We start from the raw sequence: 18,258 nt of genomic DNA, 5'->3' as shown, positions 1-18,258 counted from the left end.
CTAGGTAGATAAATTTTTTACATTAGAGAAGTGTAAATTACAGAGGATTTGAAGTTTATCAAAATAAATATTCCAGTTATTCCACTAAAAAACAAGCTTATTTAAAGTGGACAATGTTTTGTGGACAGTGAATAATTTTGGTCACAGTTTATCTATCCATAGTGCCTACAACCCTTCTAAGGGTAGTATCCAATAAATAAATATCTGAATTTAACAACAAATCACTAGATTAAATTTCTAGAGGGGAAGGACTTTTAAAAATTTAAAACAATTGAAAAATAAATACAATAGAAAACAATAGAAAAAATTTTTTTTGATCAACAGATTTGAGAGAGTGGGAACCTATAAAAGTCAGAAGACAAATCAGTGGTATATTTGTAGTAGATGTAGAGGAAAGATAATTGTTTAATAACTTTTACTCTATTAAAAAATTCACCCACAAAAATATATACATGTATCAATAAAATATTGTCCCACACTCTCTCATTCACTGCTGGTGGGAATGTAACTGGTTGACATTTCTGGAAGACAATCTGATAATATGTATAAAATGAGTTATAAATGTGAATGCTGTTTTTTTCCAGCCATTCATTTTCTGGGGATTCATCCCAGAGTAAGTAGGTCTATAACTACATACAAGAATTAACATAAGAATGTACATCACAGTATGGTTTTTAACGGCTAAGAACATTGGAGACATCCAAGTGTTCATCAATGGGAACACCAGGGCCAGACCTACCAGGGAACCCTAGGGAACCTTTAGAGAATCATGTCTGTATTTTTTACAAGAGAAGCTATCAATGTAAAAGTTAAACATTTCAGAGTAAACATAGTTTGTTTGCACTAGACATGAATATAGCTGATGCCCCTGAATTGTATAGTCCAAAATGGCTAAAGTAATAAATATTTTGTTATGTATATTTTACCACAATAAAAAAGCAATGAGTTTGAATAAATCTAATTTTCATAAATGTTAAGAAAAATACTGATGTAGGAGCCACCTGGGTGGCTCAGTCAGTTAAGCACTCAGGTCAGGTCAGGTCTTGATCTCAGGATTGTGAGTTCAAGCTTTGCATTGGGCTCTGCACTGGGTGTGAAGTCTACTTAAAAAATATATATAGAGAGAGATGTAAAACAATAATAAGGTAATTATTATTATTAAAGAAAATATTCATTCTCTGAGTAGTAGAATTATGAGCGATGTTCACTTCTCTATCCCTTGATGAAAGTCTGAATTGTAATTTACGGGTGCAGGTATAATTTTTAATTGTGTTATTTATTAGTGGCAAGGATGATAAAATGACTTTCATTTTTTTAGTTTAATCTATTTTAGCTTTATTGTTGATTTATTTAAAAAAATTTTTTTAATGTTTTATTTATTTCTGAGAGAGAGAGGGAGAGAGAGAGAGAGAGACAGTGTGAGCAGGAGAGGGTCAGGGTGAGAGAGAGATACAGAAACTGAAGCAGATTCCAGGCTCTGAGCTGTCAGCACAGAGCCTGACGCGGGGCTCAAACCCACGAACCTTGAGATCATGGCCTGAGCCAAAGTCAGACGCTTAACCGACTGAGCCACCCAGGCGCCCCTATTGTTGATTTAAAATTTTTTGTATTATGATAAAAATGTGAGATGTGTATAATTTTTAAAAAATTTTTTAAGTAAACACTCTTTTATTTCTTAAGTAGTTTATTGTCAAGTTGGTTTCCATATAACACCCAGTGCTCATCCCAACAAGTGCCCTCCTCCGTGCCCATCAACCCCCTTTCTCTCTCCCCCACCCCCATCAGCCCTCAGTTTGTTTCCAGCATTCAGTGACTTCCATTTTTGAGAATAGATTGTCCAGTCTGCTGGGCATATATCCACTGAAAATAAGCAGAGAAAAATTACAGATAATTCATAAAAGGAAAGAAATTCTAAGGAAGTACATGTGAAATGTTCAACAACAATCAGATTTATGCATTCAAAGTTAAGGTCATTTTCAACTGCCAGTTAGGCATATTTTTAAAAGACATACCCAGTGCTGGTAATCTATGCCTTGAGTCATTGGTGCCTCTAATATCATGCACTTGAAAAATAATTATCATTTAACATTTGTCTGGTCTTACTCACTTCTTTTATGGCTTCAAGCCCTAGGCTGTGCCCTACTGTCAAAGCCAGATAAGTGCCTTCTCCTTCTTCTCCTTCAACTCTGCATCCTTCTGGTACCTTTCTTCCAGATCCATCTAGAACTACTTCCCCCACCTGCCTCACACGACCTCCCACTCCTGCCCTAGTTTCCCACACTTTTGCTTCTGTTTTCATCTTCCCTTCATTCTTCAATTTGAACAAACCATTTCCTTTTGCTACCCATGAAGCAAGACCTAATTTGCACATCTCAATAGAAAGATGACTATCATTCTGCATTTCTCTTAGCATACTAATTTCTCCTGTATCAGACTTTGCAACTCACACATATTTCAGAACATTTAAGAATGTCTCAAGACTATTATTCCCTATGACATAGGTCATTCTTCACTGACAGACTGACTTTATGTGGTATTTCATAACTTTAAGCTACTATTTCGTTTTGATTTCTGAATTAACATTATTCGGACATGAGTCCTTATGCATGTCAAGCCCTGCTTGTTCCTTCATTGAAACAAACATATGCAGATTCCACATTACTATCCCCAGATAGGTCACGTGGGGAAGGAATTAAGGAAGGAAATAAATTAATTTCCATGTCCTGTCTGAAGTCTGGCAGAGCTCAATAGGGTTTAGTGGCTCCAGGCCAACACAGACCCTTGAGCCACTCTGTCCCAACATGTACAATCTTCTCTTGGTAGACAGGGAAATACGAGGCCAATTAGTAATTTAAGCAAGAGTTTGCATTATTAATATATTCAAATTTTAGCACACTCCATATAGAAAATAGAAAATACAACTGGCTTACTCCTTTAATACAAAAACTTCAGTAAATACTTTTTTCTCAGTCTACTTTCTATCCTGGAAGCAAAAAGTTTTAAGCGGAAAGAAACACCAGGGGAAAATGCAGAGATCTGGCAGGCTTATTTGTACTCCCTGAGATGTCTGAAAAGGAAGCTGCATCAGCTTGAACTCTGCCTGTAAGAACCCTCATAATCTCTAAAATGTTTTTTACAGAAATGTATTTTTGAGGATTTCAGTATGTGGTCTTATATTTTTGGCAGAGGTTGAGAGCTGCAGAGCTAGATAAAAGAGCTGTATACACAAGCAGCCCATCCTGCCAATAGGTTAACCTTAACTCTCTAACAAACCCCAATTCCATGGGGCAGCCATGAGCTCAAAGGAAAACTAGTCAGACCAGTTTGGCTCTCTCAGGGGTGTTAGAATCATTTGTTTTTAGTAAATCAATTTCATCCAGTCACTCATCCACAAATAATTACCAAGTCACTGCCTTGAGCCAATCCTTGGGTAAAATAAATGGACAGTGGCTTTGGGCCATGCTGGCGACCATTAACCCCAATTTTTCTTTCCATATTGAAAAATTTGGAGGCTGATTTATAGTCAAAATCTTACAAATTATGAAAAGAATAAACTCTAATGCCTTTTAAGCCTGTAAATCTTTGAATCTTTTTCTCAGCAGCATTCAATACAAGCATTCTTGCTCTTGAAATATTTTTGTTTCCTGCCCTTTATCCTACCTCACTGTTGGCTCCATCATGATAATCTTGGCAGGTTTATCTTCCTGAACCAGATCTCTAAACATTGGAGTTCCCCTGGGTGGCTCAGTCCCTTATTCCTCTCCTTCTTCTTCACTCTTTCCCACAGTGACCACCTCTATCCCTATGGCTTTAAATACCATCTATGTGGAGACAACTCCCCAGGTTTATCTTCAGCTCAAAACTCTCCTCTCGGGGCGCCTGGGTGGCTTAGTCGGTTAAGCATCCGACTTTCGCTTAGGTCATGATCTCGCGGTTCGTGGGTTCGAGCCCCGGGTTGGGCTCTGTGCTGGCTGCCAGCTCAGAGCCTGGAGCCTATTTCAGAGTCTGTATCTCCCTCTCCCTCTGACCCTCCCCTGCTCACGCTGGCTCTCTCTCTCTCTCTCCCCTAGAAATAAAAAAAAAAAAAAAGAAAACAACCAAACTCTCCTCTCATCTCCAGACTTATATATCCAGAAGCCTCTTACATGCCATGTGGAGATCTCATGGACATCTAAAATGACATGTTCCTCCAGAATTCCTGATTCCTTCCCCTCCTCACCAAACCTGCTCTTTCCCGGGGTTCCCCAGCTCACAAAATGGCACCACCATTTGCCGAGTTGTGTAAGCTAAACCTGAAAGTCATTGCTGATTTCTTCTTCCCTTGACTCACTACCTACATTCAAGCAATAGCTTGTTGATCCTACCTCAAAAATATGTCCTAACACCAGGTGTGATGTTCAAAATATTTAACAACTGGTACTAAAGAGCATTTGCTGCTGACACTGCCATGGGTGATATCTTTCCACTGGGTCCCCTGAGGGTGTCGGGTGGCCTACTGTAACCTGGATGAGCTGCTGAAGGGGCCAGTAGATGCTAGAGGGGCCCCCATCAGTTTGATGTCTGTCTCCACCACTCCCTACCAGAATGCCCACCTCAAGTGTTAGCCTCAGACCCTGCCGTCACTCTTCCCCTATTCTGCTCTGTAGCATGGGTTTTGACCCCAGGAATACATCTAGGGTGAGGAGAGGGAAGCACTCACTTTGGATGCAGATCTATAGAACAACAAGAAGCTCGGTAATCAAAAAATAATAGTTGAATGCAATGCTTTAAAATTTTTTAAGTAATTAAAAAACCCATAATGAACTAAAGACCACATTTAAATATAAACAGGATGCAACAGTCAGAATTAGGATGAGGTTATTGAAATAAGTCATACAAAGTGCATGGTCAGATCCTGCCCTAAAATTTTGGCATTTTGTTTATCATGGACTTTCACTCTAATTTTGATTTTATAAAATATTGCCTTAAAATGTTACTTCTCTTAGGGTGCCTGGGTGGCTCAGTCAGTTAAGCATCTGAATTTGGCTTGGGTCGTGATCTCAGAATTTGTGGGTTCAAGCCTTCCATCGGCCTCTGCAGAGCCTACTTAGGTTTACTTCTCCCTCTCTGAACTTTCCTGTCTTGTGCTTTCTCTCTCTCTCTCAAAATAAATAAAGAAACTTAAAAAACAACTTTAAAACATTATTTCTCTTGATTACTAAGCTTTTGAGTGCCCCTTTAAATCTTATGCCCTTGGCAAGCACTTCATTTGCCTCACCCTGTCAGTGCCTTTCAGGTACCTTGGTGAAATCAAACCCACAATAGTTGGTCTCCCCTTGCTTATCTTCCCTGTAGTGGGCAGCCAGCCCCTGTCCAGAGAGGTCCACATGGTTAATTGTGGCCTCTTCCCTTGGGGTGGTAATGTCTTCTTGCCATTCTAATCTCTGGATTGTCTCACTACTGCCTAAATGGTTTAATTTTATTCCTTGGATAAAATCCTTCTGGTCATGACCTGGCCATATCACTCCTATGTTTTCACCCAAGAGAAGTGAAAATGTATTCTGTACTAAAACTTGTACACCAACGTTCCTAGCAGCTTTATTCATAATAAATAAATTATTCATAATTGTGCCAAATCAGAAACAATCCAAACATCCATCAATAAGTGAATGGTTAGTGTATACTCATATAGTGGACTACAGCTCGGCAATGAAAAACAAAATAGATGTAAGAGTATGGATGAAAATCAAAGTAATTATGTTTGGCTGAAAAAGTCAGACCCCATCCTCCCATAGAAAGAGTAGGTATTATATATACTGTACTCATACATTATATACATTATGTATTACATTATCTGGAATGACAGTAGACCAGTTGCTACCTAGGGCTTGGGTAGGGGGATTGATTGCAAAGCAGTACAAAGGAGCTTCTTGGGGTGATGGGAATGTTATAGATCTTGATTGTGGTGGCAGCCATCTTACTATATACATTTGCCAAAAACTCATCATAAGTTACTTTTAAAATAGGTGCATTTAAAAAAAAACAACAAAATAAAATAGGTTCATTTTATTATCTAAAAACTATACTTCAAAAAACCTGATTTCATAAACCTCAGTTACCTCTTCTATAAAATGAAGAAAAAATATACTTGTTTGTGACAATGAAGTGAGGCAACACCTATAAGAGCTTAGAACAGTGCCTGGTGTATAATAAAAGCTCTATAAATGATAGATATTATTTTAACAAGCATAGTGTTCTTTTTAAACTATAAATTAGGGGTACCTGGGTAGTCCATTGGTTAAGCGTCTGACTCTTGATCTCTGCTTAGGTCTTGATCTTAGGGTTGAGAGTTCTAACCCTGTGTTGGACTCCACGCTAGGTGTGAAGCCTACTTAAAAAAAATTAAAACTATAAATTAGAGGCAAGTCACCTTTCTACCTAAAAATCTATTGTGTTTCCCACTTGAAGCACTAAAATCATATTTAAATTCTAAAAGAATGGCCCCCAAAATTCCAGTTGACTTATTAAATAATTCATTGAGTATAGACCACTTATTTTTTTTATTTGTAGTTTTCATCTCTTTAACAACAAAAAGAAAAGGAAACCATTTTATTGAAGTAATTCTATTGTTGAGAGAAACTCGTTGCACACATTTAAAAAAACAATCTATGCAAAACATATCCCTTCAAGTGTCGAGACTGTTCTTAAAAGGGACAACACATGAACGGAAAAAGAAATTCCAGCTTGAAGTGGACGGTTATTACACCACTTTTAATAAATAGGGTTTTGTTTTTAACTGTTTATTTATTTATTTTGAGAGAGAGAGAGAGAAGTAGAGTACCCTTGCCTATCATGGTCCCTAAGCCAGGAGATGCCATCAAGGTTCTCCATATCAAAATCTGCTATGGAACCTCCATCTGGGAATGTGACACACATAGTGCAAGAGAGAAACCTGTAGCCCAAGAAGCTGGACTCGAGGGTCCCTGTGCTATTTCTACCCAAGTGTGTCACCCTAACATCAAGTGTGGGCTATGAGGCTTGGTGTAGGGTAACTCCAGGACCCCCATTTCCGTCTTGTCAAATGTCAACAGCATCTTCTGAATCACAACTCTGAACCAGGTGAATGATAGCTCTGTGTCCATACTGCCCTGTCAGCCCTGGGCATGGGCACGAAGCGCTTGAAAATGTTTCCTGGTCGAATGAGTGGTGTCCTTCACCACTCTTCAGTTCACGAGCTGTCTTGCTTCAGGGGAACTTATTGCCTTCCTTGTAGATGTGATTTGGGGAAGGGAAGAGGAAACAGATGCAGAGAGAGACTCCTGGACCCTCTGGCTCCTTGTTTTGCACAGGTGTGTGGTAGCCTCTTGCACCTGAATCTTATCTCCCTGTCTCATCCCCTATGTGTCTCTGGATAGGCAAAGATCTGAGATCTGGGGCCCAAGGCCAGTCACTCAGCCTTTTGTTTTGTTTTGCTTATTTACTTTGTAAAAATTAAGCTTTTTGAGATAGTTGTAGATTCACATACAGTTATAAGAAATAAGACAGAGATCCTGTGTGCCTTTCACCCAGTTTCCTTGGATGGTAACATCTTACAAAACTATAGTATAATATCACAACCAGTGTGTTAAAACTGTGCAGTCCACCCTTCCAATTCAGATGTCCTGAATTTTACCTGTATGTGTGTGTGCTTGTGTGGTCCACACAGTTATCCACCACTGCAGTTAAGATACAGAAGAGTTCCATCACAAGAATTCCTTGTGGAGGGCCTGGGTGGCTCAGTCAGTTAAGCATCCGACTCTTGATTTCAGGTCTTGATCTTCTGATTTGTAAGTTCAAGTTCTACACCATGCTCTATGTTGACAGTGCATAGCCTGCTTGGGATTCTCTCTCTCTCTCTCTTTCTCAAAATAAATAAAATTTAATAAACTTATGAAAAAAGTTAAATAGAGTACTATCAGGAAAAATATTATTCCTGAAGCTCATTCCTTCTTGTCAAATCTACATATCCCATCTGGCTCTGATTTAGTCAGATTTTTTTCTGCTGCTTTTTATTTTTCTTTTTTCTTCTTTTTTTCTGAAAATTCATGCATGTTTCCATTATGTCATGTATTTTGTAACTATAGCCTAAACATCTTTTTTTTTTTTTTTAATTTTTTTTTAATGTTTTTATTTATTTCTAGGAGAGAGAGAGAGACAGCGTGAGCAGGGGAGGGTCAGAGAGAGAGGGAGCCATAGACTGAAACAGGCTCCAGGGTCTGAGCCGGCAGTCAGCACAGAGCCCGACGCGGGGCTCGAAACCACGAAACGCGAGATCATGACCTAAGCGAAAGTCGGACGCTTAACCGACTAAGCCACCCAGGCGCCCCTAAACATCTTATTTTTTTAAATCTCTCAGCCAGCATATTTGTTTGCCTTAGATAAGCCTCAGACTTGTAAAACAATGATATGATCAATGCACCTCAGGACCTCCTTTTTGCTGTCTAACTCTTTATACAAAAAAAAAAAAATCTTTCTGCAAGTATCCAGGACATGAAGACAGTTTTTCCTAAATATTTTTCAAATACTAAGGAAGCTTTTTTTTCCCTCAAAGGCCCACGAATGTTTGTAGATATTGGAGAGTCCCACAATATTTGTCTGTAGCAAGCAAGAGCCAAAAATTTGAAAGAGGAATGAGGTATTGAAACCCCAAGACCCAGGAATTATTACATTTACAAAAAGACTCAGAGGATGAAGCTCTCAAGCAAAGCAACTGTTCCCAATGTGCAAAAAGCTCTGCTAGTCCCCACCCAAGGAAAAGGTGCCCAATGGGTTCTTCTGTGTATAAGTATCATTGTATAGATGTGTTCTTTCCATGGATGTGGACTTTGCTTAGATGTTTAAGGGTTTTCTCTAGAAAAGGAGTCAGCAAACTTCTCTTAAAAAGGGCCAGATAGTAAGTACTCTGGGTTTTGTGAGCCACATATGGTCTCTGTCACATCTTCTTAGTTATTCCGTTGATTGGTTTGTTGATTGACTGGTTGGTTGTTTGACGGTTGGTTGGATTTTACAACCCTTTAAAAATGTAAAAATGATTCCTAGCTCGATGACTGTATAAAACAGACCATTGGCTGGATTTGACCCACTAACCCTAGTTTGCCAGCTCCTGATCTAAATGATAGGAGGGAAGAGAGGATATTATTGATACTTGTTGGTTTCCTTTAGAGCTTCTTAGCTAAGCCTTATTATGTGCCTTCTCCCTTCTAATGCTATTCCTATTCACTGGTGTGTACCAGATCCTGTGTCAGGTACTATTAATTCATTGCAGAATCTCAGCGAATAGTCCTTTGCTTTTTGTTCCCTATCTTATAGATCGGGAAAGTGAGATTTACAGAAGTTTAAGTAACTTTACCAAGTTCACACTACTAATAAGTCAGAATCAAGAACCAAAATTAAATCTGGTTCCAAATCTCTCATTTACTCTTTCCATTGGGACCTGTCAAGGTAGCTCTTCTTACCTATTCACTTCCAATCTATCCCACACATTCTACCCAATATTCTTTAAATAGTCATTTTATCATGACACTCCCTTGCTCAGAACACTTCAGTGACTTCCTAGTATTTACCCAATAGAGTAAAAGCTCCTCCATCTAGCTCTTGATATGATCCCAACTTAAATTCTCAGTTTTATTTTCATGTTCCTGTGTTTCCCCATTCCTTCAGTCTGGCTTGATCATCTTACCCAATCTCCCAGCAGATGGCAGGAGGCTTTCCACCACCATGTTCTCCCTCCTGCCATCCTCCACCAAGTACATTCTCCCTTCCCACTTCTCAGAACTTACCCACCCTCTGCCCTCTCACAGGCTTAGCCCAACTTTACCTCGAGGCCTCAGGAAACCTGATGTGGACCTTTTCCTTCCAAGTGGGAGATAATGGTTCTTCTCCCAACATGGCTATGGCCCTTTGTTTGCACCTCTGTCTCTGTTACACTTGAGAGGCAGATCTATGTCCTTGGAGGGTCCTCTTCTTCAAAGTCCTTCATCTGGGTTTGGATATGGTCTGTCATTTGGGCACCTGTCCCCCACTAGGACCTTCTAGAAATCATGAATGCTTAGTGTCTCCAGGAACTGGCTTTTATTTGTTTGACAGTCTATTCTTTGTCTCAAGGGCATAATTCCACTTTAGCTAGAGTTTTAGTTAAATAGATTTTCCAATTGTTCATCACACAAGCCCAGTCTTGTAAAATGGAGAATTGAATCAGCCAACTCTGAAACCCCCTACTTGGACCCTATCTTCGTTCAGGTCTGCAACTCTCTCGCCATCTCCAAGACTCACATGTATCACTCTGCCTACATTTATAAGGTATCTCATATTTGATGCACTATTTGCAAATATATTATCAATTTAATTTCTATAAAACCCCTGTGAGGCAAGTGGTATATCCTAACTTTACAGATGAATAAATTGAGGCTGCAGAGAGCTGAAGAACTTTCCCCAGGGTCACATCATGTCCTCGAGGAGCTTGAGAATTGTCCCAGTACCCCTCAGGATAATAAGCAGAGGCTCCAAATTCCCAGCCTTTCATTTCCAGAGGAATTGTATTCTGGCACATTTATGCAAACGTTAGAGCCAGAATCTCAGGGAGGAGTAGGGAGAGGCAGGGAAGAATGAGGTCAAGAAATATATGAAGGCGTTTCTCCCAGGAACCCCTGGCCAGTTTCTATAAGCCTCAGCCCTTCCATGGTATGAAGGAAATTTTCCCTTACCCTAATATTTTTAGCATGACTATACCCCAATCTCCTGTGAGGACTTGTATCACAAAAATTTCATTTCTGAATCTGCTACATCAAATGACCTTAGGGTTAAAAAAAAAAATGTGTGTGTGCATTTGCACATATGCACACACACGTATGTTTAATAGCTCATGGGAAAAGCACATAAAGTTACACTGCAAAGTGCATGCAATTGTCACATGGTATTGATTACACATATTGAATATAAACTGAAAAAGATGTGGCTTTGGGGAAAAAAAGTTTAAATTAAAAAGAAAAAAGACAAACAAGAATGGTAGAAACTGAAAATGCTTAAATGCTTATTCAGACAAGAGATTAGGTCAACCTCCTGACCCACTGACAAGAAGTGAGAAATGTCTGGGGTGAGGAAGATTGCTGTGCATTGCCCAGTTGCTATAGTTACCAGCTATGAATTTTCCTACAGGTAAATCATAAAGTGGCCTCAAATCTCTGATAGACTTTTTCTCAATCAAATTATCAAGTGGGTCAATTTTGTCTTGGGAAAATTTTCTCAAATCATTTCTATTTTTTTCATAATAGGCAAACTAAATTTTATCTTATTTTTTAATAATTTATTGTCAAGTTGGTTTCCATATAACACCCAGTGCTTATCGCCACAAGTGCCCTCCTCCATGCCCATCACCTCCGTTCCCCTCCCTCCACCCTCATCTGCCCTCAGTTTGTTCTCAGCATTCAAGAGTCTCTCATGGTTTGCCTCCCTCCCTCTCCCCCACTATTTTTCCCCTTCTTCTACTCCACGGTCCTCCATTAAGTTCCTCCTAATCCTCCTATACGTGCAAACATATGGTATCTGTCCTTCTCTGCCTGACTTATTTCACTCAGCATAACACCCTCAAGTTCCAACCACATCGCTACACATGACCAGATTTCATTCTTTCTCATTGCCATGGAGTATTGCACTGTACAGGTAAACCACATCTTCTTGATCCATTCGTCAGTTGATGGACACTTAGTTCTCAAATCATTTCTGATGTTGATTGATTGACTGATTCATTCATTCATTCAAGGAACATGAATTGGGTTCTGCTATGAGCCAGGCAGTGTGTTAGGCGCTTTATATAAAGGAAACACTGAAAGAGATAATCCAGTAGAGAGATGGGACCTCACCATGTAAAACAGAAGAAACAGCAATCATTTATGAAGTGCACCCCACGTGCCATTAATTATTCCATTAATAGGCACAAGTATCCCACAAATCCAATTCTTAATATCTGTACTATGGAAATCAGGAGTTCATCCAGAATCATGCTCACTTCTCTCTGCCCCTAGGGCCCAGCCTTCACCTGCTATGCTCTATGCCAGTGCTATTTTGTACACATACAATGCAAGCCACGAGTAAAATTCTACATTTTCTAGTAGTCGCATCTGGAAGGAGATAAGAAAAAAGAGATAAAACTTATTTTAATCATGCATTTTTTTTATTTTTTATTTATTTCTAGGAGAGAGAGAGAGACAGCGTGAGCAGGGGAGGGTCAGAGAGAGAGGGAGTCACAGATGAAACAGTCTCCAGGCTCTGAGCTGGCAGTCAGCATAGAGCCTGACGCGGGGCTCGAACCCACGAACCGCGAAATCATGACCCAAGCGAAAGTAGGACGCTTAACCGACTAAGCCACCCAGGCGCCCCTAATCATGCATTTTAATTTAACCTAATATATTTGTAAACACTATCCTATTGACATATAATAAGGACAAAAACTATTCATGAGATATTTTACCATTTTTTTTCATCTTCCAAGTCCAGGCCATGTTTAACAATTACAGAACATNGGGATGAGCACTGAGTGTTATGTGGAAACTAATTTGACAATAAACTATTAAAAAAAAAACAATTACAGAACATCACTTTTCAAGTGCTTAGTGGCCAACGAGGCTGTTGGTGGCCATATTGGATGGTGCGACTCTACCTCTTTTACAGGCAAGCAGGTTGGTACCTGTATCTGACAGGACCAGGCAAATGGCAGTCTCTCTGAACACACAAAGAAGAGCTGGGTACTTCAGCATGGGTGGGGGTTTCAGCAGACAGTCTTTACAGAGAAAGCGACTTTGAGTCAGACCTTGAAGACAAGGAAGAAGTGGGTGAGAACAGGAAAGAGGTCACAACAAGCTGGGTGAGCAACAAGAGTAAAAGGAGAGAGACTGGAAGGGAAGGTATAAACAGGAAGGGCAACATCAGTTCACATTGCCTGGCACATAGGATCCTGGGAAGCAGCATTTTTATACCTTCTTACTATGCCCCATGGGGAAAGATGTTTTGTACGTATTTATCCATGTATTTGTATACGCACATACATAGATATACACATATATCCACATATATTCACATACATATGTATACACTCAGATATCTTATATTAAATTCCCTCCTGTTATAATTTTGTGATGCTGGCCGTGATGCACCAACTTGATTTCATAGCCACTCTGGACTGGAACTCACACAAACTTGCCAAGGAGGACGTGGGATATCTAAATCTCCAGCACCCATTTCTCCCTCTCTATTCACTTCTGCATATCTCAGTGAAAGTGAATTGATTGAATTGACCCATCTCTGACTCCAAGAGGAAACACAAAACTCCAGCATGGCCCACCAGAGCATTGCATCTGGTGACCTTCATGACTGATTCAGAGAGAAGCATGTGGCTAATCAGAGCCGGTTAAAGCTAATTTACCATAATATTTTTCTGCAGTGATCAGGCCAAGAAATAGCCTGTTATGTTACACTTTAGAGATCACAGGAGTCCCCACTAGCAGAGGGCTCTCTGAGAGGAAATCCAAAAGAGAGAAAAGTAGATGTAAGAGCAGAAAAGCCTAGTTTTGAAAGTACTGTTTGAGCATTTTGATCACACGATGCCTGAAACCTCACCGCCAATCTACTATTGGACTTTTAAATTATATAAGCCAATACACTTTCATTTTTCCCTTAATCCTAGTTATGTTGAATTTTCTGCCACTTAAAACCTAAAGAGCCTAATTGATAAAATCTCCATACATGTCACTGCAGACACTTGGTGCCTTTTTATTGCCTGCTTTGGCAAAGTTCCAGGCATTTTTCTTCTGAGCCATTCCCTGTCTCCAGTTCAGAATCCCTTCCTTTAAGTGATCTTTTCACCATAGCATGAGTGTCATTACCTGGCTACTTCTTCCAGGCATATTTGCATTTTAATCTCATTAGCCCTCTGAGTGATCTAAAAGATTCGGAATTTCAGCAGTGCCCTGCAGACAGGTGAGGGAGAAATCTGGAAGCAAAGATTTCACACGGTATCTTCTCTGAAAGACCGTAAGCCCAATTCTGTACATGGGAGCTGAGGTTTTTTTTTCTTTAATTAGTTTAAAAGTCCCATTTTCGGAGTGCCATTTTCGATTTGGTCAAAAAAGCATGTAACTCTTGTGGGTTATGGGTTCAAGCCCCACATTGGGTGTAGAGATTACTAAAATAAATAAACTTTAAGCACTTTTAATAAAAATAAATAAATAAAGGTCCCACTTTTGTTGTGGTTATTGGCGTTGCTGAATAGTAAGTTATTGCCTGAAACTCCAAGCTTCCCTCTGGGTCTGTGACTTTCCATAACTCTCTACCTTCATTTGAAACTAAGCACCCAAAGATGTATCCTGTGAATACTTGGCTACCTATAGGAAAATATGAACACTTCAAAAATAAGTGCCCTGCCAACATTTCAGAGCTGTAAAAGGTGGTGCCCAGAACTGTCAAATGTCAAAAATAATTACCAGGCAGAATGTTACTCACACATCCAGCAGTCATGATCAAAACTGATCCTTCCTGCTTCATCTGTCTGGACAAAGTTAGGTAGGAAAGCTGCCCAGGCTGGTGCCTTGAGGCCTCATAGATTTGGAAAGGGAGAGTCTCCGACCTAATTCTGGACTATTCTCCTTAGCTGTCAGGGGTAATTTTATGAACCCACTGCTCAGCTGCTGTTTTCATTTGCTTATTTGTTTTCCTGTGCACACATGCTCACACTCACACACACGCACGCAGACGCACAGACACACAATTTTTCATAAGTGCAGAGACTAGTTGTGTCATAGGATTTCTTAATTTTCCATTATGAAGTAAAATATGATATGGGTGCAGAAAAGAATATAAATAGTCATGAATTATTATAATCACTCCCCGGGTCAAGAAATAGAACTTTGCAGCCACCTTAGAAATCCCTGTCATATGCTCCACCCCAGCCATTACCCACCTCTGAAAGGTAATCACTGTCAGGACTTTTGTGCTAATGCTTTTCTTGTGTTTCTTGATCATCTTATCACCGGAGTGTGAAATCCTAGATGCTACAGCTTGGTATTGCCCATATTTTTAAAAATCTAAAAAGTCTTTATTTCTTCTTCTCAAAGGCTCCATCTTTTGCTTTTCCTAACAGATTATTTATTAAGGAGCCCAGAATGCTGTGTTTAAGGGGGTGTGAGGGTACCAGTATATATTATGCCCATCACCCCCATGCTTTCTTTGGTCTGCCTCACCCATATTCCTCAGCTTCCCCTGCTTGCTCTACACCAACTAACTCAAGCTAACAACCACTGTGTGCCCTCCAGTGTTTTCCTCCATGCTGATGAATCATATGCAGGTGGTATATTTGAAAGAAGAGCCCAGAAAACAGGAGTGAGAGAGAGAGAGTGAGGCAGGGAAGGAAGGAAGATGGTGTCATGGAGCTAGTTACCTCTGTGGGCACCAGAGAGGCACAGAAATCACAGGAAAGGCACAGGAATGTGACTCAAGGCACAAGGAGGCTTCCAAAATCTCTCCCTCTCCTCCCCAAAGATGTCTCTAAACTTCCTGCTTTTTCCTCCCACCCACCCTCCCCCTTGAATTTAATCTGAGCCTAAAATAATCCTTTCAAAGCCCCACTTTGGCTATCACCTTTAGGGGGCAGCATGGAGGGAAACCATGGACTTGGGGTCCAAAGTACTGTCAAGACCTGGCACAGCTCTTCCTGCTGCATCAGACACTTGGGCAGCTCCTCCAGAGTCTCCTAGAGGTGAAACCCCTCCCAGAGCACAGATACTGTCAGTCTGGCTTGGCCAGAGCCTCAGCTAAAAACAAACAGCACACACACACACACACACACACATGCACACCCCAAAGACCTTGATGAAGCAAAAGTCCAGGATTTAACAGCCAGATGAGCTCTGCTTCTGTGCAGACAAGAAAACACCTGCATAAAAGAAAGCAGCAGAGGGTCAGAACTTGCAAAACAGCCTTTGCTAACTAGATAAAACTGGTCTTCTGTACAATCCTTTAGCCAGGTCTCCTGCCCTCCAAAGGTCCCCCAATCAGTCTTCCCCAAACCCCCTCTGCAGTCACCATGGTCTGGGTCAGAAAGAGATGGAATCACCCAATAAGAATAAGTGTGCCATGTACACAAAAGTCAGTTGCTTTCAGAATCCACTGGAAGGTGAAACGTTTTTTCCTCCACAGAAAAACAAAGCAGGGAGAAGAAGGGAAGTATTCCCCCTCATTTGTGAAAGAGGAAGCATCTGGATTTGACAACCTGGAGACAATTCAGGTATGTGCCACTGTGGTCAGTGTCATGTATAAATGTCATTTCCCATCTGCCTCGGAGGTGAAAATATCAAACCTGACACTACCTCATGGTTTGCAAAATGACAACAAATAATTTTATCATAAACAAGTTAGCACAGAAGTCTTCCCTTCTTAATTTAATTTCAGGAGAAAGGATGCTTAATCCTTTAATTACACAGCACATTTATCTGTCAAACTGACTCTTTCTGCTAAAAAGTATTTTGCCATCACAGAGGCTGCTGATACCTATCTGCTCAAAGAATTTATAGCATTACAGAAAAATTATCTTCTTCAAAAATTTTTTTTAGAAAACAAAGAGTGGAAAGCTTTATCCTTTTAGGAAAGAAAGCACTATATAGGTCTGATCATCAACTGCCCCTCCCTCTGCCACCATGCCCAGCTGAAGGGGCTGCAAAGGCCAAGGGCACAGGGTCTTGATGCTGGTCAGCCGGCAGTGTATTTCCAGAAGGTATATTTCCAAAAGGGTGTCTTGCCGGAGGCCGCGCCGGCTCCGACAGGTCCAGGGGTCCCTGAAGGATGGACGGTGTCGGCGAAAGAGAATGAGAGAGCCCCGAGATCCTTTCTGATCACCAGACAGGCATCTCTGTCTGTCGGTTTTGGTGTCTTTATTTATAGGTTAAATGATAACATGACATCAGAAAAAGGAATTTTTACAATGGGTAGCTCTTTGTGATAAGATGCTTTGGAAAGTGTACAGAAGCATGTTTTACAGAAATATTCTTGCAGAACTATTCCAATTATAGTGAGGTTAAGTAAATCTTTTTTTTTTTTAATGTTTTTTATTTATTTCTAGGAGAGAGAGAGAGAGACAACTTGAGCAGGGGAGGGTCAGAGAGAGAGGGAGTCACAGACTGAAACAAGCTCCAGGCTCTGAGCTGGCAGCCAGCACAGAGCCCGACGCGGGGCTCGAACCCACGAACCGCGAGATCACGACCCGAGTGAAAGTCGGACGCCCAACCGACTAAGCCACCCAGGCGCCCCAAGGTTAAGTAAATCTTATAACTAAAGATTTAGCAGGGTATTCTTAGTAAAAGACAGGATACATATTTGTTCTAAGTTAATAACGCTAAGGTTAGGTCATAGGTTAAGTGTATAGATGGGCTAAGAGTCATTCTGTCTGACTCTCAAATGTATGTTTTTGAGTTGGTTAATAAGTTGTTTGTGGAAACCTATTTGATGCTGAATGTGTGAACACTATGGAGGCCCTAAAAGTGTCAGCCTTTTGTTTGTGGGTAATGTTTTAGCTACTCTTATCTATCCTCATCCCAGCCACCTGTAAGGGAGGGTGTTTGCAGAAAGTAGGCCTTGGGGAAGGGACTGCCATACATCACCAATTAGGAGAAGGTGTAAGTATTAACTTAAGTTCTGCCCTTATCTGTACCTTAACTCTAAATTAGGCTCTTTGTCTCAGGGCCAGGCTCAGTTGTAATTCTTGTGTTCTTAACCCCCTAAGTCTTGGATCTGCAAGGCCCTTAGGAAGAGCCTTTTGACAATCATCCATAGAGCTTTCATCTAAAATCTCTCTTGTAAAGGCAGGAATATGCTTTTCCTTATGAGGTATCTGTGTTCAGAATATTGGTCTGATATGGAATATTGTGAGGCCTGGTCAATACCAGCACAACACGAGCCAGTAGTAGCAGGAGATACCAGTTTTCATTTCTCATGGCAGGAGCTGTGCAAACACTGCCATTTCCTTGCTGTGACTGCCATCCAGAGAGGCCAGTGTGGCTCCCAGCAGTGTCTGGGGACTTAACTGAATGGGATCCACAAATAAAATCTCAAATCCAGTTGAGAAATCATCTACTCAAAGGCCTGAAGAAAGAGCACCACATGGCGAGGCTAATGTTGAGTGAAGGATCCAATATCATCCCTGGGAATGGGGCAGCTGTGGTTCAGAAGTGCCCTAGGAATATGGGGCCAGAGTCCCGG

At 40.6% G+C, this 18,258-nt stretch overlaps 1 non-coding gene across 1 annotated transcript; it reads right to left on the bottom strand.

Annotated features, from left to right (window-relative positions):
* Nucleotides 1-17,220: 17,220 nt before the first annotated feature.
* TRNAE-UUC (transfer RNA glutamic acid (anticodon UUC)) lies at nt 17,221-17,305 on the bottom strand. Its single transcript has one exon. It is a non-coding gene; the product is annotated as a tRNA-Glu (tRNA).
* Nucleotides 17,306-18,258: the final 953 nt, after the last annotated feature.

Source organism: Crocuta crocuta, unplaced genomic scaffold (genome assembly GCF_008692635.1).
Source record: "Crocuta crocuta isolate KB4526 unplaced genomic scaffold, BGI_CrCroc_1.0 scaffold99, whole genome shotgun sequence".
In the NCBI taxonomy this organism is placed as follows: Eukaryota; Metazoa; Chordata; class Mammalia; order Carnivora; family Hyaenidae; genus Crocuta; species Crocuta crocuta.
The sequence above is the reverse complement of the archived record's forward strand: the minus strand, read 5'-3'. Positions and strand labels throughout refer to the sequence as shown.